At 38.3% G+C, this 25,046-nt stretch overlaps 1 long non-coding RNA gene across 1 annotated transcript in view; it reads right to left on the bottom strand.

Annotated features, from left to right (window-relative positions):
• Positions 1-25,046, bottom strand: part of LOC122159706 — a 45,116-nt gene that overhangs the window by 12,584 nt on the left and 7,486 nt on the right. Inside the window, exon 2 of the long non-coding RNA XR_006168593.1 lies at positions 19,625-19,752. This is a non-coding gene — a long non-coding RNA (uncharacterized LOC122159706). The remainder of the gene's footprint in view (positions 1-19,624; positions 19,753-25,046) is intronic.

Here is a 25,046-nt window from a genome sequence, read left to right as displayed (position 1 = left end):
GATTGTTGGTAAAGAGAACAAGGGTATTGAGATTTGTATTTGTAAAAGAAAAAAAAAAAAAAAAAAAGAACTGTGGTACATCCCATGCCGTTAGCATGATAAGATTAGATTTCTGCCAGGAAAAAAAAAAAAAAAAAGAAGAAGAAGAAGAAGAAGAAAGAGAAGAAAAAGAAAGGAACTGCTTAGATGTAAGTTCCAAAGTTCATTAAGAGGGTTCTTTTCTGCATAGCTCCAAAGCAAAGATGTGCTAAGGCATGTAGAAAAATAAGGAGGTGTTAAAAACCTACCCAACTTCTTAGCTTTGAAAAAACAGTTCAAAGTCCTAGTCTTCGATTATTTACATGGTGACCTCCAGGCCTATTTGTGATGCCAAAAAAAAATTGTACTCAGGAAGGAAGGAAGAGATTATAAAAAAGGAAAGAAATTCTGTTTAATAATGTCATGATAAAAATAATCTTTTTCTTTTACATAAAATAAAAAATTCATTAGAAAATCTCAACATATATTTATATAAAATAGTAATTGGCAACATAGCTAGAAATAAGAACCAGAGAAAGAAACTTGGATGCATTTCTTGCTTGCAAGAGCACTATGAGGAAATAAGGTAATCTAGACTTCTCATTCTGAATAAAATAGACATGATAATAAAATATATAAATCAAGACATTTCTGGAGAAATAGTTTTTGAAAGTAGAAATAATTTAAAATTCATGCATGAAACTGAAAAGGTAAAACATAATTTTGAAATAATATAACAATAAAAATAATTTATAAAACTTTTTTTTTTTTCAACCGAGTCTTATTTTATACTTGGAAAATTTTCTTTAGAAAATTTTCAATTCCTTCTATGTAACTCCTGGGTAAATATGGTTTTATGAAAACCAAACAAATGAACTAAATGAATACAAGAATTATTTCCTCTAAATTTATTCTTTTTCTTCTGATGTTACTAGAACACTATATGAATTATAAAAAAAAAGTTATGACAGATATAGAAGTAATATACTTCCATGATAAATCTTCAACAGAAAGAATTTATTAGCGTCTGATATATCTACTTCTTTCAGATATTCACTTATGCTGCTATGGTTTTTAAAATTAAATTATTCTGATTAGCAAAGTCTGGAGGCTATCAGTGAGATCTCTTGTTTAAAAAAAAAAAAAAAGGCCTAAACAGAATAATTATTGGGTTGTTTAAATTCAACTTCTTAGGAATATTAATCTCTCTAAACCACAGTTTAAAAAGGGGTGGTCTCCAATTAGCTCTAAATAATACAGTTTATATTATGTAAGTAGTGAATTAACTCATTTACCTCCAAGCTTTTACAAGCCTTTGTTTGCTATGTAAACAATTCATGACATTTTATTTATACCAGATCATAGGAAATAAAACCCAATACTATGATATTTTTTCTTCTTCTCTTATTACTCCACTATGCCTCAACAGCAACAAATATTCCACTGATGTATACATTTATAAGATAGCGAAGCATTTGTCCCTACTGTAAAGTTACCCTATAATCATTCTTCTGTTCAGGAACAGACTAATGTACTTAGAGCAAATAAATCCCACTCAGTTTACCCACACTACATCCCTCTGGATGCTACCAGAGCAGTGCAACATTCACCTGAAACCTCAAAACCACTTGAATAAAACCTTGGTTTGATGACTTCCTGACCCTCAGGACATGCTTACAACAGTTTATGAATACAACTTGAGGTTTTGTATGCATCTGGGAAATTTGTGGTCTCCAAACACTTAAAGTTTTCCGGGTGATATTCTTTCCACATGTTTCTACCTTTCTTTGCCCTCCTAAAACACAGGGTCTGAGCTCTGCTTTTTGCTAGGCCCGCACTTCTTCAAGATTACAAACTCCACCAAAGCATGGTCACTACAGCCCAGGCTGCCTCCAAGCTTAACCTCTCTAATGCTCTCCTCTGCACTGGTGAGCACTTTGGGTTGGTCCATCTATTACCTGGATCAGGAAGTTGTCCTCAACAGACTCCAGGAATCTCCTGGATTGTCTGCCACCTGCCATGCCGCTATCCCAGCAGATATCCAGCTGTTTGAAATCCCGCATCAGGACAAGAGTCCACAAGCATGACACTTCCTGCAGCTGAAGCAAGAAGACCTCTTCAACAGGCTCTCCCTGATCAGGTGGCCTATAGCAGACCCCAACCACTAGATGCCCTTTACTGGACCAATCCTTGATTTTAAACCACAAGCTCTCAACCCGATTGAGGCTGTTCTTCAGGCACAGCTCTTTGCAATCTATCCACTTAGTAACATAAATGGTAACTCCCCCACTCCTCCTGCCCTGTCTATCCCTTCTGAAAAGCCTGTAGTTCTCAATCAGGATATTCCAATCATGGGATTCATCCCACCATGTATCCGTGGTAGCAATTATATTGTATTTTCCTAATTGTGCCACGGTTTCTAGGTCCTCTTGTTTATTTCCCATGCTGTGTGCACTGGTGTAGAGGCATTTCAGCTTAGCTATTGGCCACGTTGCCTTCTTAGAGGAGCCCTCCCTAATATCTCCAGGGTGTTGTACTAAGGGACATGGTTTGGTGGGGAAATCTTGATGGTAGGTGGAGAGTTAGACTGGATGATCTTGGACGTCTTTTCCAACCTTCATGATTCTATGATTCAGTGCTCAGGAGACTGGAGAAACTCTCCTATGCAGAAAAGTTGAGGGATTTGAGTTTACTTAGCCTAAAGAAGAGAAGGTTCTGGGGAGACCTCATTGCAACCAATTAAAACAGGGGAGATTTATGTTATATGCTAGGAGGAAATTCTTTGCTCAGAGAGTGGTGAGGTACTGACACAAGCTGCCCAGAGAAGCTGGGGGTGCCCCATCCCTGGAGGTGTTCAAGGCATGGCTGGATATGTTCCTGGTCTGATCTAGTGGGTAACAGCCCTGCCCATGACAGGGGGTTTGAACTAGATGAACTTTAAGGACCCTTCCAACCCAAGCCTCTCAGTGATTTAATAGCGCTCACTGAATTCTCCATCCTAGCACTGACTGAATCTTGGATCACTGGGTAAAACAAGAGCATTTCTTCCTCTCTTGGAATTCTGGCTTTCGTTTTTCCTTCAAGTGCCTGAAAATAAATATTTCTCATTGAGCTAGATAATCAGTTCTTTCCTGTTAGAAACTTTTATTTTCATTTTTGCTTCTAATTAAGGAAGTATTACTCTTTTCCAGTTATGTGCCATTCAGCATTGGCCCTTTTACCTATTATTATAAACACAAAGCAGGAAATCTAATCTTTGTGTCATCTTCTTGTATGAGGGAATACTATAAGGTGTAAGCAATGCCCCTGATGGATCTGATATATGCTCTCCCTATAGAAAGGAAGGTCTTTTCTTGTTTCTGTACTTGATCAACTAGTTGGAACTTCTAACTAGTTAGAAGTTAGGCAATCAAGCCTAATGAATGTGTATAGGTGCAATGTACTCTCAGAAATAATACATGTTTGGTAGAACTAATGTTAGATAAAATAAATTCAATTTCCAAGAAAGGCACTGTTCTTGACTGTTTCATAAGATTAAAGCCATCCTTCCTTTGAGGTAAAATGATAGGTATATTTTGTCAAGACATAACAACCTATAATTGTTTTAAAATTATGATTCAAAATTGAGAACCTCTGCTGTTTCACCAGGCTTAGATCTATCGGGATAGATTTTCATAAGGACAGAAGATGTCATGTTGGTGTTTACTGATGGGAATGATTTCCTGTCTTCCATAATGGACATTATCTTATTACTAGGAAAGAGTTTGTATGTTCTTTCATTCATTGTGTACAATATTAATAGAGTACCTAAACATTCCTGCTTTTCAAAAGTAGCATGTCTCTGACTTCAAGCAAGAACAACTTTAGTTTCCAGATTTTGTGGCTATGAATGAACACATACTAACTGATATTGGGATTAAGTAGGTACTGGGTTGCAGCTAAAATCTAACTAAATGTGTGTGTTCTTAAGCTTGAAAGTGAATAAAATTTAAAAAAAAAAAAAAAAAAAAAAAAACCGTACTGAAAAAAAAAAAAAGTTGGATTGACTTGCCCAATATTGTTTAATGAAATCACTTTCATAGATCTACGCTCAGAAGTGCTCATTCCTTCTGACCTGAAGTATAACATTGTAACATGGCCCATAGAACTTCATTCAAGAATTTCAGCCTTTCCTTGGTAACTCAGAGCGGATTTGATCTTTTACAAAAACACAGTCTCTGTTGAAAGCCATGAAGGGTTTATCCTTCTTTACTAAAAACCTTACAGGTAATATTGCATACAAGGGGTTGTCGCTCTTCTAAGGTTACTTAGTCACTAACAGGAAAATCCATTTAAGAGACAAATCTATCCTTAACAAACAGGCCTTTAATCTCTTGCATTATCTTCATTTAAGGTGATTTTACTCTGCGATCTGAGGAAAAAGACTTCTATAATTGCACTGTCTGCATATGGACATCTGTTTAATGACTTTTAACCTGTTAGCCAACCATGGGATAGCAATCTCAAGAAAATATATCTTCCAGAGGTAGCTAGATAGGGTTTGGTAGTGTCCTAGTGAACTTAAGTACAAATAGTATGAGAAATCATGCTATAAGGGTGAACAGTACACAGAATAAAGAGAATCACAAGCAGGACAGTAAAGATATGAAAATAATTCTGAGTAAATAAAAATAATTCAGAAAAGACTCTTCCACATTTACTCATTGCTAGTGAAAGACAGTGAACTTTCTGTGCATGAATATGGCACCATGGGGCCTCCCCTTCCCACCCCATGGCAAACTAAACCCATAGATAAAATGGAAATTGGAAAACAGCACTCTTTCTTCATGTGAGGTGACCTATTCTATAGGCTTATATCAAAGGTTTGAGATTTTAATGGGTAATCAGCCAGCTTGAGACATTCCCTCGAGGTACCTGAATATTTTGATTACAGAAGAACTCAACACTACAGCTCTGCTGCTAGGCTGAGCTCTCTGTAGCTATACCTTATATTATTAGACACATATTTTGTATTAATTTATACCTTGGGGAATAACGGCACATTAGTTTGCAACTTGAAGAAATCACCTGTCTCTTTAAATTGACATCAGGTGAGGCTCCTACAGCAGCATTGTGAAAGCTTCCTCACATACACATATTCACCATAAAAATAGGTCTCTCTCAGGGACTAAAAGGTGACAAAAATGGTCACTTAGAAGCCTTGTTCAGCTGCAGTATTGACTGCTCTTAGCATTCAGATCTCATGAATAAAACTTTAAAAAGATCACGAAAATAAGCTTCATTCTTATTTTCTTTTTATTATTATTTATTTCCAAACTTTTCTGTCACTGTGATACTCAGTCTCATTTAATTCTTCAAAAGTGCACACGGTGATTTTCAACAAAACACATTACTCCAGTGTCCTGGTTTCAGCTGAGATACTGTTAATAGCGCATTGGTGTTTTGATTGTTGCTGAGTGATGGGACTCTCTAGGATTTTTGTACAGAGCAAACATGTTGGTATGAGCAGATAATCTCTTCATATTCTGTATAAAAGATGGAGCCAAAATGAATGCCTGCAACACGTAAGCTGTGGCTTGTTTTGGTTAAGCTCTGTTTGCTATCTGGATTTATCTACTGATAATCTTCTGCTCAGTCTTCTGTGCACACAGGCAATGTACATACAAGCTTTTGCAAACAGGTTTACAAATCTTCACAGCCAAATATCCAAACACAAATCAGCTGCAAAACAAACGACTATCACAATATTACACTCAGGATAGAAAGTCTGGCTGAGAAGAGCAGAAGAACCAAAGCTTAGTGCCTTATTTATGTGTCTGTGTAGCTTTTACTCACTGAAAATACAGAAAAAGCGTCATGTGTTCATCAGTGTACAACTTCAAGGCCATGTAGTTTAGCATTATCTCCAGCCACCTTCCCCTTCTCTATGACTAATTTGCTCACTTTTTTTTCTTCTTTCATCTTTCTTGTGTACTGCCTCCTGCTGACCATATATGCTTGAGATTCAACATACTTATGGATGAGATCCAAACATGATATTAGAGCAGCACTTCCATGAAATCCAAGATGCTACATCTAACTGAAACAACTGCTAGAGATTTGCTATACTTAAATCTGAAGACATGCAGCATTTCAGCTTAAAAATTTCCCAGATGCCTTGAGCTCTGAATCTCTATGCGCGTACAATTGCCTAAGCCCCCACAGCCAAAGAAGCCAATGTCAGAGTCCTGACAAAGCTTTAAGTCCACAAACTGGAAATTCTACTTATGGCTTGAAGACACTGGAGTACATTCTGAAAACAATATTAGAGCAAACATCCTTCTCTTTATTAAAATATGACCACAGTAAGAGCATCACACACCTCCCCTATTCACTGCTTTGAGGGTAAGAACAGTTGTCACCAAAAATCAGCTTCAGTTCACCTGAGGATACTCATTTCCACATATCTTCTTTATATCTATCCTTTCTTTAAGGTATACAACCAAAGAAGAGCATGCCCAAAGCCCTCTCACTGAAGATTTTCTGTTTTCCATAAAAGTCTTAAAGGACTCCTAGAAAAGGAAGGTAATTAAGAAACATAAGATGACCCTGAACCTGTGGTTACAACACTCAGCTTGCAACAGGGAATCAAAACTCCTGGTCTTTTCTGAAGGCTCTTTGTGTATGTGTCATGGGATAAAATACAGAATATTATCCAATGCAGGGACTAAACAGCACATTTCCCCCTCTGAAGATCATTTGTCTCTGCATAAAGAATCAATACTCCCTTTCCCAATGACTGTAGTCAACCATTAATCACTATAATCACTACACCACTATTGCCACCATCTGGCCTGATTCCCTGGGAGAAGGGGGTTTCCATTTACTTACTTTCAGTGAGCTGAGATATGCAGAGGTCGTGAGCTTCTTGCAGTTTAACTTTAGGACTAATAGCACAGTGACTCCCACCCTCCTTTAGTCTGTTATTAAAAAGAAGAAAAAAGGATCTCAGTTGTGTTTTATAACAGAAAAATTACAGATGTTGTAGGAGAAGCTTCCTAGACGCGTAACAGTGTACTTTCTCATCACAGAGTACATGGCTACGTTGCTCTCAGCAGAAGTCCTAAAGTTTGGTGAGAGGAAGAACTGGTATGTAAAACACTTCACTCATTACTGTTTATTTGTTACTTAATTAAGTGTGTCTGTTCATAGCTGTTTTTGGCATGGGTTCTGCCCATTTGTTGCAGAGCCCTAGCACTATCACTCGGGCCTTTTTGAAAGAGCTGAGATGTAGATGCCTGCATCTCTCACTACAGGCTGTGTACCAAGATTTCAGAAGAGAAGAACCTTTCTCCATTTCTTTGAACTCTTTTGAAGCACTTTAAAAATGTTTCTCAGAAATCTGTGTTCAGTCCTTAGATCAGTCCCAGTCCCTTTCTCAATTTAAATCAATGATGGATTTTAAACACAAACCTAAAAATACAGGCCTTGTGTTCACAAACATTCTTCCAACATTTTTGTGGCCCCAATCAATCCATTTCTTTGGGCTGATACAGGTCCTTTATTGGTAAACACTTTAAGTTTTTCATTTGATTAAATGAAAAACTATTTCTTTATAAAACAGATATCTTATTATTAGTGATGTGTGTTTGCATTTGCTCAATAATTTGAGCTGGTTTCTGATAGAGAATTAAAAGTATCGTGGAAAACTTCATATGTAAATATTAGGAAAAAATCTTATTTCATGGTAGACAGTTTAATAATTTGGGAAACAACTCTGATATAACCTTTTCCTGTTTCAAATCAAGCTTTACTTATTTAATAAACATCTCATGGCTATTTTATGTCATCAACTCTAGAAAACCAATTCCAAACTTATTAAAACACAAGTGATTATTTAAAATTCTAGACTACTAATCAGTGGAAAATTTTAGGCATGCTGGGTCTTGAAGGCATTTTTTCCTGCAGGAAAGGCAAAAACAATATAGAGGTGAAAACAAGCTTTGACAGGCTGTGCATGGACAGTGCTAATGGTCTGTGCCTTCAACTGCGCACATTCAAAAATTAGTTTAAACTTCATTTGTCAACTTTTTGGGTATATTCAAGTGGCACATTTTTCCTCTCTATTACTCTTTGATAGAATTATCTAATACCAGACTTGAAAAATATTCTCTGGTCAGCTGCTAATAGCCATCTGAAAAGAAACCCTCTCTGATAGCTGCCAAAGTGTAAGGGCTAGCCCTTACAGTAAGCAGTCTACAACTAGTTTGAGAAAGCAGACACATGCAGTTGTAGATGTTTTCCCATCCTCCCACAGGTACAGCTACGCCTCAAGCCCTCGCCACATGTAGTCACGGGCCTTGTAGCCACCAGGGTGGTTAACTGATAAGTGGGTGGTGCCCAGCGGTGTGCTGATGGAGCTGCACTCCGCCACCAGACAAAGTTACTGCCAAACCTCCCTGCACAGCCATTTCCTAACCTGCCTAAATGGTCATGCTCAGGCTAACCACGTTTAAAAGTAGCAGTGCTATTTACAGAACCAGCTTAGAGCGCAGACATGCGGGCAGAGCCAGAGGGACAGTATACCCAGCTATGGAAGCAGAAGATTTAGAAGCATGGAGACTTCAATGACTGAGAGCAGCTGAGCTGTAGTTGGAACAGCATGTCGGGCTGCAGCTGGAAAGATCTGCAGCCACACTGACAAATAGCTGCACCTCATTATGGAAATATATAAAACCACTCAATTTCAAAATAATCCTAATGACCTGTGATTCCTCCTGGGGATTGCTGGGCAATTTAATTGTGGTTATATGAAGCTGGCGCTGATTAGAGCTGGCTGGTGTGTGGTAATACCTGTTTGTTTGTGGTGAGTGGTGGTGGTGAATCAGCCCAATGTTTAGCATATGCCAAATAGCATTAATCCTGCAAATATGAAAGGAGAGCAGCGTTTGGAGGACAGGTTAAAACAGACAGGATAGCAACATTCTGGGAGTGCAGTAAACAGAGGGAAAAAAAGTGAAGAATATGAAGAAGAAAAAAAAAAGTAATGTGATTAAACCTTTTAATTTATAAAAGATTATGGTCTCAGCTGACAGAGAGAAGTCAGAGAAAGGAGAAAACACAGCAGACTGACAGTAGTAGAAGGTCTGGGAAAAGTGTGGTTAAGCAGGTCTGCCATTCTCCAGTTCACAATGCACTGACCCAGGAGTTGCCATGTCCAACCTCACCCTAACTCTGCTTGTCAGCGCTACAGAACTGCTGGCTGAAATGACTCTCTGATCATGCCATGACTTACCTCAGTCAAAATGAATAAAAACAGCTTAAATAAATCTTTACTGACTGGACTCATTTTGTATGAAACTGCTTTCAGAATAGCTCTAATTTGGAAAAAGTTAACTTATCCCAGAAATAATAAGATGAGGGCAGTAATGTTATTATTTGGTACAAATGGCACCACACAATATCATGTGTCTAAGCACAAGTAGCATCACTCGGCACCTAACCCGCTATTCCTCCCTAGCGAGGTGTGGCTGCTCAGCACTGGCCAGAACCACAGCCAGATGGCTACATCAGATTGCCCAAGTTCTTCATGGCACTGTACAAAGCAGAACCATATTGATTTGAAACATAAATGCTTTTGTAATTGTGTGCTTCTGGAAGGGAAAGCATATGCAGAAAGAAAAGAGTACTCCAGAAATCCTGACAGACCATCCAGAGGAATGAGAAAAAGGAAGGATCACACTATGTACGTCATCCTTCCTATAATCCTATCTAAGCATTCATTACAGAGCACTTGGAGAAATGGGATCTCAGGCCAGACAGAGGATGAACACGAACAGGACTGCAGATTTTGAAGTTCTTGAGGATCCATATGCACTCATGCACAAGTGATCAGCCATAGCAACTTGAAGAACATCCAGAAGATCCTCCTAATACTGACTGCAAGGGGTTCCACTGAGTTTTGACACAGTTTTCCTGAATGACCTAAACAAAGACCAGACCTTTACAAGGTGTTTTTTTTTGAGAATACTTTAACAACAAGCAGGAGATACTAGCAATGGATTAGGCAGGCAAAAGAAAATCAAAAACCTGAGCAGCTGATGAAGTTCCATAAATGAGCAAAACTGTACATGCTCCAGCATGATGGCTGTCAGACATGGAGAGGCAGTGGAAAGCCATCCAAATTGTGTATGATATATGATACAATCCAGTATGAAATTCAAAATTTTAACATCTTTTGAGTGAGTGAAGGTGACATTCTTCCTTGCATTATTTCTATCTATTACATCTCTGACTTTTTTAGATTTGGCCATTCCTTCTAGATTCAGACCATGCTGTCAGCCAACAGCGTAAGTCACTGATCTGGACATATAGCAGTAATCCATTAGTTACCTTCCTTTTACAGCAAGTATTCTGTTGAATAAGAGGGAAATTTTGCCACTGCAGATCATGAAGCAGCAGATTTTGAGCCAGAGTTTCCTATTCACCCTTTCACACTTTACTTGGTTGATATCTCCCTATTTTCTTTTATCTAAATATGTTTCAAGTCTTTGAAGAAAAAGAACTTACAACAAACAAGTATACAAGCAAACACACAGCTACTGTCCAAATGTGTTACTTCTACTGTCATTACAAAACAAGTGAAAGAATAGTAGCAAGAAACTTCAAACTTAAAAATACAATTAAATCAAGAGAAATCACTGCTGAGAGAAAATATGGCTATGCTGTGGTTTAAGTCAGCAGGTAGCTCAGCACCACACACTTGTTTATTCCCGTCCTTTTCCAATGGATGGAGGAGAAGATTGGAAAGAAAACTACAAAAAATCAAATAAAAAAACAGAACTTGTTGACTGAGATAAAAACTACCAAAACAGAAAGGAGGAATGAATATATATATACACAATCTAAGTGATGCTCAGGCCAGTCTCAATCAGTAGCTGCACATCTGCCCCACTCCCCACTCTTTTTCAAGTTTTATTCACATGATGTTGTATGGTATGGAATATCTCTTTGGCTAGTTCAGATCAGCTGTCCTGGCTCTGTCCCTTTCCAACTCCTTACTTCACCTCAGCCCCTCTCATTGGCAGGCCAGTATGGATGCTGAGAAACTGAAATATCCTTTGCTCCATACATCACTGGTCATCAACAATTAAAACATTGGTATGTTACCAACATCGCTTTTTGTTTTTTTTCATAAAGCTAAAACAGCATCATACCAGACATTATGAAAGAAAAATCATCTCCACTCCAGCTGAAACCAGTCTATAAATACATCAGAGAGTAAAGCTGCAGGAAGGAAAATCAGTATTAGTTCTCTTTCAGTGCTAGCTACTGCTAACTGGTGTGCAGCGTTGGGTGGTTTAAAACATTACTCAGTTCAGCTGTCCACACACAATTCAATCTACCTTCCACATAACCTGGAAGATGTCCTGTGGGAAAGGAGAGTCATCTTTCAGCCTAGCATGTTACCTGCAAAGGATATGCACTGTACACTGGGCTGGGCACTGGAGCATCTAAGGTGCAAGTTTGCTTTCTGCAGCATGAAATGTATAGACAGGACTCACTAGAGAAGATATGGTCAACATCCAGGTGCAAGCAAATTCATGATATCCATCATTCCCACAAAACACTTCTCTTCACAGTATGGTGGAAAAGGGGGAAGACCTAACAATCCTTCTTAGTTTTCACCTTTCTGAGGTTTTATACACAACATTCATATGTGTCCTATCTTAATTTTGGTGGGTTTATCAGTCTTGTTTTCTCCACACTAACATCTGCTCCCATCTGCATCAGGTTCATCGATAAGAGATATTATTAGGAAAAAAAAACATAGGAAAAGGCTGTACATTAAAAAATGTAAAACTGGGTACTTAGGTTCACTGAGTCTAACTATATTAACAGTGAAGAGGTAATAAAGCTTCAGCTAATAAATGCTGGTAACCTATAAACATGGCTTGATAGTTTTGATGTAATGACTTTGGACTACATTCACTGACGGAGTTAGAGTCCCAAAAGTGTTAGCTTTCCTAGTTTGTACAGAAATTGCAGATTAAGTGCCAGCGTACCCCAAACAGAAGCACAAGACAGCCAGTTTCTGTCCTCATGAGATGCAAAGCCTATGATCCTCTTCAAAACCTTATGTTTTTTCTTTTGAAAGAAAAGTGTGTGGTTACTTTTTTCTTTTTTAATTTCTAGTGGAAGCAGAAAAAAAAAACAAAAACTATTTCAAAATTATTTTGAAGTTTAGTGATTTCTATCTCCATGTAAGAGGTGAGGGTCAATTTCTTTACAGTAAATGATTAGAGCACATACGTGCTAGAAGAATGCCTGAACCACAAGGCAGTACAAGATGGAACAGTTTTTTCTTAGAAAGTGAGGAATATTTTTTAACGATAGTGTCTGTTAGAAACAGCTAGAAATCTGACTGCTAAGTAATGGTTCTGGTGATGACAAACTAGTGAGAAAGTGCAATTCAAGCAGTCAGAGGTGAATTATACGTCTCTGCAATATATTACATGGCTCTCATCACTTTGTGAGATATGTGTGTGAATAATTAAAAATTTGAGGTTGCTGTGTTTGGGTTGGAAACAGATTTCATTTCTGATATAATATATGTATATATTATACTCTGATAAATAATATCTAAAAGCAAATACTTATAGTAAAACTTACTGGTGTGAGATCTATACAAATTGAGAAAAATAGGAATGTAACACATAGTTCCTGAAAGTGAAAGGCAAGCAGGTTCAAACCATTTCTTTTATTTCTTCACCTTGTAGTTGAGAACGCAGTTAAATTAGTCAAGAATCTTCATTTATCCTTTTTTTTTTTTTCTGTGACCAATTCTTTCCCCCCTTTCCTCTCCCCATAGTGAAGGAAACTAAATTCAGAGAATTTTACAGGCATTTCTATTGACTCTGTGCATAATCTTGACACAGCGGATTATCCTCAAGCAGCTGTGGAGAACACAAAAGCTTTCCCTAGAACACAGGAAAGAGAATACCAGTGCAGCCTGGGGCAGATTTTTTTTTCCTGAGCTCTCAAGTGATTTTTAAGAGCCAGCCGGTCTGGAAAAGGACGTATTTGTTTGTAGCAAAAGTAAACACTGCCAAAATCAACAAGTTCCTTCCTTAGGGGGCTGTAGAGCAAATTGGTCCACAGATTAAGACAGTTCAGTCAAGTCATGTTGGGGCTGACATAAACCCTTCAGGCTCCCTAGCTTTTACCCTAGAAAATATGAGGAGGAACGATGAATCTCTTCTGGTGTTATTATATGTTATGGGTTCAAGAAAAAAAAAAAAAAAAAGAGAGAGAGAGAGAGAGAAATTAAAATTGATGTTTTCTGATTCGAGGAGGGGAATGATATCTGAGATGGCCAGTAGGTTTACTAGTGATTTCCTTTGCACTGGGTCAAATAGGCACTGTCTTGACTCACTAGACTGGTATTGGTGAAGGATTTAATGGTGATTAGAGCTGTGTAAAATGATCTCATATGTTATCACCTGCCAAAGAAATTTCAGTGGGTGAATGTTAACCCTATTTACAAGTCATTTTTCGAACCTAAGCCAGGATATGTAACAAGATATAAACAAGCAGAGCCACAGTGTCCTACATCTTCATGAATGTACAGGATGCAAGGGAGATAGGAGAAACAGCATTTTACAGCCAGCTTTGCACTTTCCCAGCATTTTTTGTTTCAAATGCACTAAAGAATGAAGACAAACTACTTTTTAATCCTGTTAAGACAAAAAAAACATTCATCACTCTCATTTCACAGATCAAGAAATAGAGGGAAATAGAAACTCATCACTATTGCCAATTCTGGTTCTATAAATCATTAGGAAAAATATTATCAGAAACAGTCAAATAGGAAACTGGGACGACGTTTCAAACTAATCTGCAAACTGAGGTGGCTAAAACTTTAGCAAGCAGTAGTGAATATTTTGGCTGGCTGTAGCTGACATGGCCAGGTCACGCACAGTTCAGTCAGACTTTATTGGCATGACAACATCTTTGCACACAGCTACAGGAAATCAGCAATACAGCTGGGAGGGAACCTGGGTCTCCTGACTAGCAGTTCGGTGTACTAATGACAGTGCTCTGCTTCCTAGTCCCTTACATCCTCACAGCATTTTTCAAACATTTCAAACACCAGTCAGGTTTGTTTGAGAGGGAGGCGCAATGAGCAAGCTGAAAATGAAAAGCATGTAGGGCCACCATTTCAGTGGGAAAAGGTTAAATCACTCTAATTAAATCCCATAGAGCCTCTCTGTTCAGAAACCACCAGATTTTAAAAGCAGTGAGGGTTAACATCTCATTAGCAGGGAGCCTGGTTGCTATAAGTCTGATATATTAAGATTTTTAATAATTATTTGTGCTGGAAATCAGTGTGCAGGAAAGATAAATTCAAAAAATCTGTCAGAAAGGATAAAGAACTGCTAACCAGCAAAATTACATCTTATTTTGATCTAAATTTACATGATTCAGCAGATCTGTGCATGAGCTCCTAGATGCTGCATGATGAAATTGGAGGGAGCATGCATGTACATCAGATCATCTGTTTGTCTTAGGACAGAGTTTGTTACATCTGCTGGCTCCAAGAAACACCAGTCCTGATTGCAATGTATACAGTGATGCATTGCAGTGTTCAGTCTCCTGAACCTAGCTCCACTCTGGTCCAGAACCACGAGCAGCAGCAGGGATAAATACCACTGAATTTGGTGCACAAAGCACAGGCAGCACAGCAGCAATACAGCCTGAGTTTGCTTCTAAGGGTGCCACGCTTGGATCTGACTTGTAGCAATTATCTCTGTTTTAGTAATTTCTAAAAATGAACTTTATTGTTACTAGCCTGGGACCTCCCTTGAAACTGTTTCACCCTTATTGTTGTAAATAAATAAATAAATAAATAAATAAATAAATATTTTTTAAAAGCTTAATATTTGCTGTAAGTTGAAATAGAAAACCTTTGCCTGTTCATCATATATTATTGACTGATATTACTGAAGTGCTGTTTAGGAGGTGAGTGACTAAGAAACATTAATCAGTGAAAGAGAGACCCAAGGAAACATTCACTTCATGTGTTACTCATAGCCAGAGGAAGAGAAGAAACTCATGCTAGAGAGAATAAAATAGCAAACAAACAACACATATGCTGTTAGCAATTCAAAAATATAGCCCCCAACTCTACCCATTGAAGGATAAATATACAATCTCTCTCATGGTTAGATGAGAGAAGAAATCTTCCCTAATAAATCCATAGCTTAATAGCTTCAGTTAGCTTCTCATACAACTGAAAAAATCATTGTTGTCATCACCACATGGTAGAAACAGAATTCAGTCAGTTCCAAAGAAAAATCCTTAACATGTCAAAATTTAAGCTAACAATTTAAAACTGAAGTGTAATCCCAGACCTAAGAATGGAAAAGTACTGGATAAAACTTTGGAAAATATACTGCAGGGAACAATCCCACTTTGGCAGTGAGATAGATTAAATGACCTAATACAATTTTTCCATTCCTAAATTATATTACTCTGTGATTCAAAAAAAAACAAACTGCAAAATTAAAAACTAAAGCAAGTCTATAACCTGGCTACCATATTTTATAAATGTGTATATACACATTTCTATAGGCATTTAAAGTAGTGACTCTCTTGGCACCAGTGCTGTAGGAGATATATTCAGACTGTCAGATTTCCTCTTAAAACATTCATCTGTCTGCCAGGCTGAACAGCTGCCAGTAGCCTAAAAGGTAGACCTAAGAATAACCCCGAAGACACTCCAGAAAGAAATGATTGCTAAAACTGAAAAAGTCAATTATACTGACTGCTATGGGCTAAAACTCCAATTTTGTTGTGAAAATGAAGGCAGCATCAAAAAAAAAAAAAAAAAAAAAAAAAAACCAGGAATGGCAGGAAGACAGGGACCTGGATGAGAGCGACTTTGCTCGAGGATGGATGCTCTTAGGCAGAAAGTGTTCTTTAAAATGTTGTGCTTCCCCTCAGCAGAGGATTAGAAGAGGTAAGTGTTGCTGAAAAGTCCTTATAGTGTATTTATAAATACACAGCTCACACTTTTGCAAATTAAGTCCAACGCTTGAACTGACCTTTGAGCTGACCTTCAAGGAGTAGGCTGATCAGAATATATAGTATTCAATTCCCCTTACTGGGTAGATGCACATAACAGAAAATTAATAAAAGTATGGAATACATCCAAGAACCTTCTTTCTTTTTTATTTCTACTTTTTACATTTTTATGATCTTTTAAAGGAAATCAGTACTCACAAGAGATTGGAAAGTGAGATCTATATATGTAGGTTCTCTTAGCTTACTATTAAAGTTTTCCAAATGAGAACATGCACTAACAAAGGTTGTCCTGTTTTCCGAGAAGGGAAATATTGACTTTCAAATGTGTTTCCCCATGCAGATAATCCTGTGACCACAGAGGTTCCTGCAGTTGTAAATAATTTGAGACCACCTGGACATTTGTCTAATACAGACAGCCCCAGTCATTCAAAAAGAAAAACAAAGTCTTCACTTTCGAGACCCTCAGTACATGTCTGTAGCTGAGGCAAATCAATTAGCTCTCAGAAGAAGAATGGGTAGCTCTGTTCTGGAGCACCAACTTCAGTGACTTTCCAAACAGTAGAAGTGCCCCATCATCCTGCTTCAAACAAACAACAAGCCTGAGGGGGACAAAAAACATGGTTTAAACAGTTTATTAAAGGAGCAGTTGTAAAAGAAAAGATCCATCCTATCTGTTTTTTTATGGAATTTTTGTTCCACATGAGAAAATAGCTACTGTGAATTGCTTTTCCACAACTGTGATATTCCAGTTATTAAAGTTTTGGGTTTTTTGTTTTTTGTTGTTTTTTTTTTCCTCAGAGATTAACAAACAGTAAAAGTATTGACAAAAGCAAATGCTAGGCAGACCATATTTGAAGAGATGATTACCTTTGGAATTGGATAAAACAAGTTTACTTGGGAAGGTGTCTCAGCAGTAGAATACAAACATTAGGCACTGAAAACTGCAGACCTCTTCACTTGTTTTCAAACCCTTTCAAAACAGCCTTATTCAATTACCCTCCCACTTCCCACATCTGCTTTAGCCTTTACTGTACAGCAGATGTTAACTTAACAGTCAAATCCTTACAGAATCTCACATCTTGTGATTTAAGAATATTTTCAAAAGCCTCTGAGAGATTTAGGAGCCAACATAACTGATTTCCAGAGAGCTTTGGGCTCCTGGGACAAGATTCACAAGTTGTTTTGGAGAATTTCTATTCTGAGAGTCAGAGTTCCCACTGCTCTCTCCCAGCTGTTGGTGGCCCTGGAGGCCACAGGAGGCCTGGAAGCCATTACTGCCAGCACAAGAGTAACAGAAGACCGGAGCAGGAATACGATGATGCATTCCACTGCTTGCTGCAATCATTTTTGGCTATAGATTTGTCAGTACTGGAAGTTATACCTAGTATTGTATGTTCAGACTTCTTGTCCTTCACAAACCTAGAATGGATGCTTGACTTGTGCAGTTTCTTTGAATAAATTTTAGATTAGTGCAGAACAGAAGCACATCCCCAGTAAATTAGCAACCATGCAGAAGAGAAAAATTCCACAGTGCAGATTCAGAGGACATTTTATGGTTTAGTTTTAATTCACAAGCCATGGACTTTGCCAAGCTAGGAAAGGAAGCCTATCACAGGAAAAAAAAAAAAAAAAAAAAAAAAAAAAGGGAAGAAAGGGAAAGATAGCAGCAATCATATCCTTAAATTATTATGATTAGGACATTCATTTCAAACATTCACGTGCATAGCCCTCCTTATATAATTGAATCTGAGACCAACCTTTTCTATGCATCTGCTTTCTTGTATATGGGGACAATGCTTCTCAGTTCCTCAGATCTTTCACTTTGTGTTCACAGAATCACAGAATGACAGAATGGCCAGGGTTGGAAGGGACCTCAAGGATCATGAATCTCCAACCCCCCTGACACATGCAGGGCCACCAACCTCCACATTTAATACTAGACCAGGCTGCTCAGAGCCCCATCCAATCTGCACTTGAACACCTCCGGTGATGGGGCATCCACAACCTCTCTGGGCAGCCTGTTCCAGCACCTCACCACTCTCTATAAAGAACTTCCCCCTGACATCCAACCTAAATTTTCCCTCCCTCAACTTAAAACCATTTCCCCTTGTTCTGCTGTTATCTACCCTTTCAAGGAGTTGATTCCCCTCCTGTTTGTAGGCTCCCTTTAGGTATCGAAAGGCTGCAATGAGTTCACTCCACAGCCTTCTTTTTTCCAGGCTGAACAAGCCCAGCTCCCTCAGCCTGTCTTTGTAGGGGAGGTGGCCCTGATCTTTTTTGTGGCTCTCCTCTGGACCCTCTCCAACAGTTCTCTGTTTTTCTTCTACTGGGGACTCCAGACCTGGACACAGTACTCCAGATGGGAAGCTCACAAGAGCGGAGTAGAGGGGGACAATCACCTCCCTGTCCCTGCTGGCCACCCCTCTACTGATGGAGCCCAGGATACCATTCACTTTCTGAGCTGCAAGAGCACACTGCTGGCTCAGGTTAAGCTTTTCATCCATCAGGACCCCCAGGTCCTTCTCTGCAGGGCTGCTCTCAAGGACCGCTCCTTCCATCTGTATAGATGCATGGGATTCCTCTGGCCCAACTGCAAAACCTTGCACTTTGCTGTGTTGAACCTCACCAGGTTCACCCGGGCCCACCCTTCAAGCCTGTTGAATGGCCTCTCTGAATGGCATTCCTTCCTTCCACCATGTCAATTGCACCACTCAGCTTGGTGTCATCAGCAAACTTGCTGAGGGTGCACTCAATTCTGTCACTGATGTCATTGATAATGATGTTAAAGAGCACTGGTCCCAAGACAGACCCCTGGGGGATGCTGCTCACTACCGGCCTCCACCTGGACATAGAACCATTGATGACCACCCTCTATCTGCAGCCTTTCAACCAATTTCTTATCCATCAAGTGGTCCACCCATCAAATCCACACCTCTCCAACTTGGAGATAAGGATGTGGTGGGGGACCATGTCAAAGGCCTTGCTCAAGTCCAGGCAGATGACATCAGTTGCCTTTCCCTTGTCCACTGATGCTGTCACACCATCTGTTAACTAAGTAGTCTTCAATTTAGGGTAAAGAAAGAAAAGTAAGAAATTAAATGAAGCAAGAAGTTGAAGAAAAAACACTTCCTAACTTTTCAAGCAGAACATATTCCTGAGAATTAGGGCACCTGAAGCTGAAACAAGGTTGGATGCGACACACTCTCCAAGGCTGCGTTCTCTAACCAGGCCATTCTCCTGCAGATGCAAAATGCCAGAAAACATGTATGAAGTTGAAAACAGCCTGAGTGTGCCTATTCATCAAGGAAAATAAGAAATATTTGGTGATGTGTTGCATGGACCAAAGTACAACTGCAAAGATTTAAATGGTTCTCTACAGCAGAAGTGAAACTAGAAGAGATTTTGACAGTGATGTGCAGACAGTTATTTGCTTTTGATTTTAAAAGAAACAGGCTGCTGGCCCTAGATAGGGCCCCTTTGGAAATGGAGTCTCCAAGTACCCAAGTTATTTTGGAAGTGAGACAGGTTCTTCTGAACTTACCTTTCCTGTGCAGTGGAATGATTTTCACAGATATCCCAATGAGTGCCAGACCCCAAAGTCTATAGCCGTGTTAGGTGGGTCCAAGGCTCTTCAGTACCAAGAATACTGGATTCAGTGGATGTCCCAACCTGAGCAAGACAATTCAAATTCTGTTTTATGATAATTAACTACCATCTTTTATGCCTGTATCTAAAATCTAGCCTTTGGGCACCTATTGCTTATGTTCCGCTGGATGGTGTGTTCATTCTCACTGAAAACTTGAGCTTCAATCTCTCTTTAGTCTTTTACACCCATCTTTCCTATCGGTTGTTTATGGTTATTTGGTACAGTACACACAGCAAGTCTGAGTAATTACTGTAGGAAATTTAGATTAATATGCAATTCTCTGGTGAAAAAGGGGAAAATTTGCAGAGTTGCAATATCTTATTTCAAACAAAGTGATGTAATTTTTAATTTTTATAGCTGATGTTTTTTAAACAATAAGAAGAAATGCCAACATTCAAAAGATTTTTTGGTCTTAGAAAGTTGAAGTCTTTGAGAGTTTGACTCCATTTGGAACAATGCCAAGTTTTTGACAGCTTGAAATATCTTATAGAATGGAATGTCAGCTTTCCTCGTACTTTGTGAAATTTAGTCTGCTAGTTGAAGTCAACTATCTAGTTTTATGGGATCTGTCCAGATAGTCTAGATTCTTTGTTATGAATCTGTGTTTTTTTTAATTTATGCTATTTTTTCTTCTGTGTGTGGTCCCAATAAAATCATGAGGACTCTTCACAGTTGTTGTATTAAACACAAGTGTGAGTGTTTGCAAGATGACGGCCTGTGCCTACCTATTCCCAAAGAAAAGCTCTTTATTTGGGGAGAGGGAAGTTTCTCTGGGTTATTTGACACCCCTATTATTCTATATAAACACCACAAATGAAATAACAGTGTCACATTTTCAAGTTCAAACTCTGGTACTGGCGGCTTTCTTCTGTGATGTCAAGAACCATATAAGTCAAGAACCTTAGAATAGGCAATGAGTTTTTCAAATTATTCCTTATTTTCTTAAGTTGACTGGGCAGTGATATTTTACATGGCTCTCAATCTATTATCTTTTATAATAAGGAATGTTACTGGAGAAATACAATATTATGGAATACTGCTGAACATATTATTAAATCTAATCATGGTAAATGTGTTTCCCTTCCAAAATTTTATGACTCTGTCTATCTTTCTCTAAAATATTTGGATAACCAGCATTTTCATTCTACACGCATTTAAAGGTCCAGTAATTACATTATGAAAAGACCTTTACTTTACAGTATGGGAACTCTGGTAGGTTAGCACTGCTCCTTCTGAGAGGGGGCAGAAGTGCTGAAGCAGAGGGACTGCACTGCTCCTGAAAAATTCCAAAACTTCAAGCTTTTATGTTCATCTGAAATTAGACAAAAAGTCTACATTTTAGAACGACTATGACCAGGAACACTGCTCCTTTTTATTACTGTTTGGGATTAAAATAGCACCAATTTTAAAACATTCACCCTTTTAATTTTACCACTGGAAAAAAAAAATATCGCACAGACTCACACAAAATCAGCGTTAGTACAGAGCAATGACTGGTCCCAGACCTCATGTTATACAGAGGAAAATTCTATAGTCAAATAACTGCTGCCAGATGTGATTTTGAGCGAGAGCAACAGTTTTTCCTCGGCAATGAATGGGGAGATATCTCCAAAGAGAGTGGGTTGGTGTGCCACACGCTCAGTGGGAACAACCCGTGTCACATCTGTGATGTGCACAGCCGGCTAAGAGGAATACTTGTGTCATGGCTTGTCTCTGTACCATCCAGAGAATGTAGCTTATTGCAGCAATTTTTAGGATCCTTCCTTCAATTATAAGGCTGGAGCAGCAGCTCCACTTATATACAAGTGTTTTAGATCCAAAACAAGAGAGAATCATGAGCAGGAGCAGCCATCAGGGCCAGACACTGAAAAAAAATTGCTTCCAAAAGTCCCCATGAAATATTATCTCTCTCAAGCAGTTGTTAAATATCTCATGATGTGCACGAGGCATTGCTTCCCTGCCAGCCTACTGGATGGCTCAGTATGCAAACCTCTGCTTGCTTTATGTTATTAGATTGTGAATTAAAAAGCATTATTCTCAGTGCTCAGTCAACAACTTCCTTTACCAGTGACTCACTGCTGCTCTTATAACCTTCATGTACCCTTGGGTCCACCCAGGCCATAACTTGTCTCACTATACCACATAGTGTCAAATGCCTGATCCATTAATTGATCCATTAATCCAGTAAAGTCATACTTTGTGTGTGTACCTGTGCCATTTCAGCTGATAATTTCTTCAGTCTGTCTGAATGGAAATTTTCCTTTTGGTGAGAGTGTGACTTCCATGCATGTTAATATAAATGAAAAATATAAATCTAAGTGAAAAATATAAATCTGGATGTTCCTACTCACTGTGAGCAAACCTCTCGGGCCCCACTATAGCCCCAGTCTGACCATGAGCCCCTACACCTGTGTACAATTGGCAGAAGACTGCAAGTTGAGCAGAATACAAATAACATCAACAATTGCTAATCTGCCTTTCTGTTAACAAAATAATGAAAGAGAAACAAATCTTCCATATGCGCAACATGAATATACAAATAAGATCCGTGAGGAATAATTCAAAGAAAGCTTGCAATAATTTTCTGTAGTTTGGATTGCTTAGTCCAAATAAAAAATTCTTTATTCACACTCTTAAATCCAGTATGGAACTGAAGGCTTGTTCCACCGGGCTTGGTCTCACATATCACTGGAGTTTAGAGAATGGATTCAACAAACCTCAGAGAAAATTTTATTGCTAGCTCTTTAGAATACGAAGTGTCATCATACACCAAACCTGCAAACTTTTCTCTAAGTAGTCTTATCTTTTACAAACTTTAATACAGACTGGGTTTTTTTTCTCATAGAATTGAAAAGAGAAGGCAATAATTCCCTAGTTAGTCAGGCTAAAACTCCATGCATTATTAAACAATCATTTAGTCAAGGTCAAAGACCACCCATGAGCCCAGAAGAAGCATTATATAAGAAAAGGGCATATTTAGGAGATCTGTAATCTCCTTCATTTTTTAGCTGTACTATGTAATAGCAACATTTAGGGCAATGAGGAAAATGACTGTCCTGAAAAATGTGTAGAAGCAGCTTCTCTTGCCTGGTCCTCAGCCACTCACCGTTTCTAGAGGTCAGAAAGGAGTCCTCAATCCTGCCACAGCCAGGGTGAATGCAGGGAAACACATATCAGTCTCACGGCACAAGCCAAATCATTAAGAAAAAGATGACTGTAATGAATGTCAGAAAGAGCAAATAAGGGTCAGGATAACCTGATCTCCTGCTTGCTTCCTGCGTACTCAGAAATAATTTCTTCTTTATTCAAGTGAGGTTCATAAGAACTGTTATTTGATTCAGCCTCCATGCAATGATGTTTGCCTCTCAGAGTCAGATCAATGGGAACATTGCTTGTGATTTCAAATGGGAGCAACGCCTGACTCATCATATACTATATTTTCTATATTTTACTATATAGTTGCTATGTAGCATGCATTGCCCACAAATGACAAGAATCTGCCAATTATTAAAAATGTAATTTGCCTAAAATGATATGAGCTGCAATAACTGTTTTCTTTACAAAATTGTTGTATTTTTTACTCAAGAAAGGAAGCCTATCGTACAAATAACTTCAATCGTAATTTTAAGTTAAATGTCACTGTATTTCCCCACTGAGTTTGAGGACAATATTCCACCATCTCCTGAGAAAACTGTACCAGAATCTCAGTAATTAATATATTAAAGAGAACGACTGAAGTTTTGAAAGTTTCTTCTGAGTTTTCAAGCCCTATTAGGGTTGCATTTACCTACAAGGTTCTGGTTTCTTATTTAATTTTAGTGCTATTTGCAGAAACACAGAAGGAATCTTTTATTTGCAACAGCATATGACATCGAAGTATACTTATGTTTTTAATCTTAGGCTCATATTGCTCTACTTTTCTACTTAGTCCTGCAGGTGGCTCAGCACCACACAGTTGTTTGCTCACTCCCCCTCTTCCTGTGGGACAGGGACAAGAATCAGAAGGAAAAAAATAAACAAAGTAGAACTCCTGAAATAAAACTATTTACTAACATACAGTAAAAAAAAAGGACAATGATTATGAGAAATATATGTATATATGAATGTGTATCAAATGTAATGCACAAGCAATTGCTCACCACCCACCGACAGACACGCAGCTCATGCACTGAGAAACTGGAATGGTCTTGGCTCTGTACAGTGCTGCTTATCAGCAACTATGAACATCAGTGTGTTATCAACTTTGTTTTTCTCCTAGAAACAAAACAAAGCGTCGTATCAGACACTCTGAAAAAAAAATACTCTGTCTGCTGAAACGAAGACGATTCATAAGGTGCTAATTGATTCATTTATTTTCCTTTCTTTTCTTTCTCCATTCCACTACTTGTTGGGCTCTCCATTACCTTTGCATATGAGTTACACCTTATCTAGCTTTATCAGACAAAGGACTACGTATCATAGGAACTTTTTGATTTTTAGATATAGCAGTTTTATTCATTAGAAGATGTTGACAGAATGTTCATTACTTCATAATGAAGCCTGAGGTCATTTACCTCTACTCTCAGGAAAAAAAAAAAATGCAATAGTTTCTGCAATAAACCTCACTGAAACAAAAGGTTGTGTCAGTGCCACAGCAAACAAATGAAGTCTACAAAACAGAGTCCCAGCTAGCCCATATCTTCATTTAAAAAATTACTTTTTCTTCTTTATTATCCTCAAATTCTTTATACTTACCATCTTCCTTCCTCATACAAACCTTGCTTATATCAGATTTGCTTGTAGCTCTTGCCTCTAGTCAAACAGGCTCTGCTGATTTCAAGCTGTCCTGTTCCACCCTTTCTTCAACCCATCTTTTTCCTTTTCATGTCTCAAAATGCCTTGCTTTTACAGCAGTCATGCATGGTTGAGTCCTTCCCTTGGAAGATCTTTAAAAGCACATCAGCAGAAAGGAAATCTGCCAGTGCTCATACTAAAAAACTATGTACAAAGTGCAACCTAAATAAGAATCCTCCTCCTCTGGGAGAGTTTTCACAGCAGAGAACAAAGCAGAGCCTGGTTTACATGTTTTATCCTACCTGCTGTGCCTGGTTTGATCCAGTCCAAACAATGTCTATCTACATGTTCCTTGATTTCTTTACCCAGAGACATGAATAATGACTACTTAAAAGAACCTCAGTCTCTAAAGTGTTAATATAGAATAGATAGCATAGAAACTAGGTTTTTTTTCTTTTTCTTTTTCTTTTTCTTTTTCTTTTTCTTTTTCTTTTTCTTTTTCTTTTTCTTTTTCTTTTTCTTTTTCTTTTTCTTTTTCTTTTTC

Source organism: Centrocercus urophasianus, unplaced genomic scaffold, assembly GCF_019232065.1.
Source record: "Centrocercus urophasianus isolate 14NV4802_14NV808 unplaced genomic scaffold, USGS_Curo_1.0 seq_16, whole genome shotgun sequence".
Classification (NCBI taxonomy): domain Eukaryota; kingdom Metazoa; phylum Chordata; class Aves; order Galliformes; family Phasianidae; genus Centrocercus; species Centrocercus urophasianus.
The sequence above is the reverse complement of the archived record's forward strand: the minus strand, read 5'-3'. Positions and strand labels throughout refer to the sequence as shown.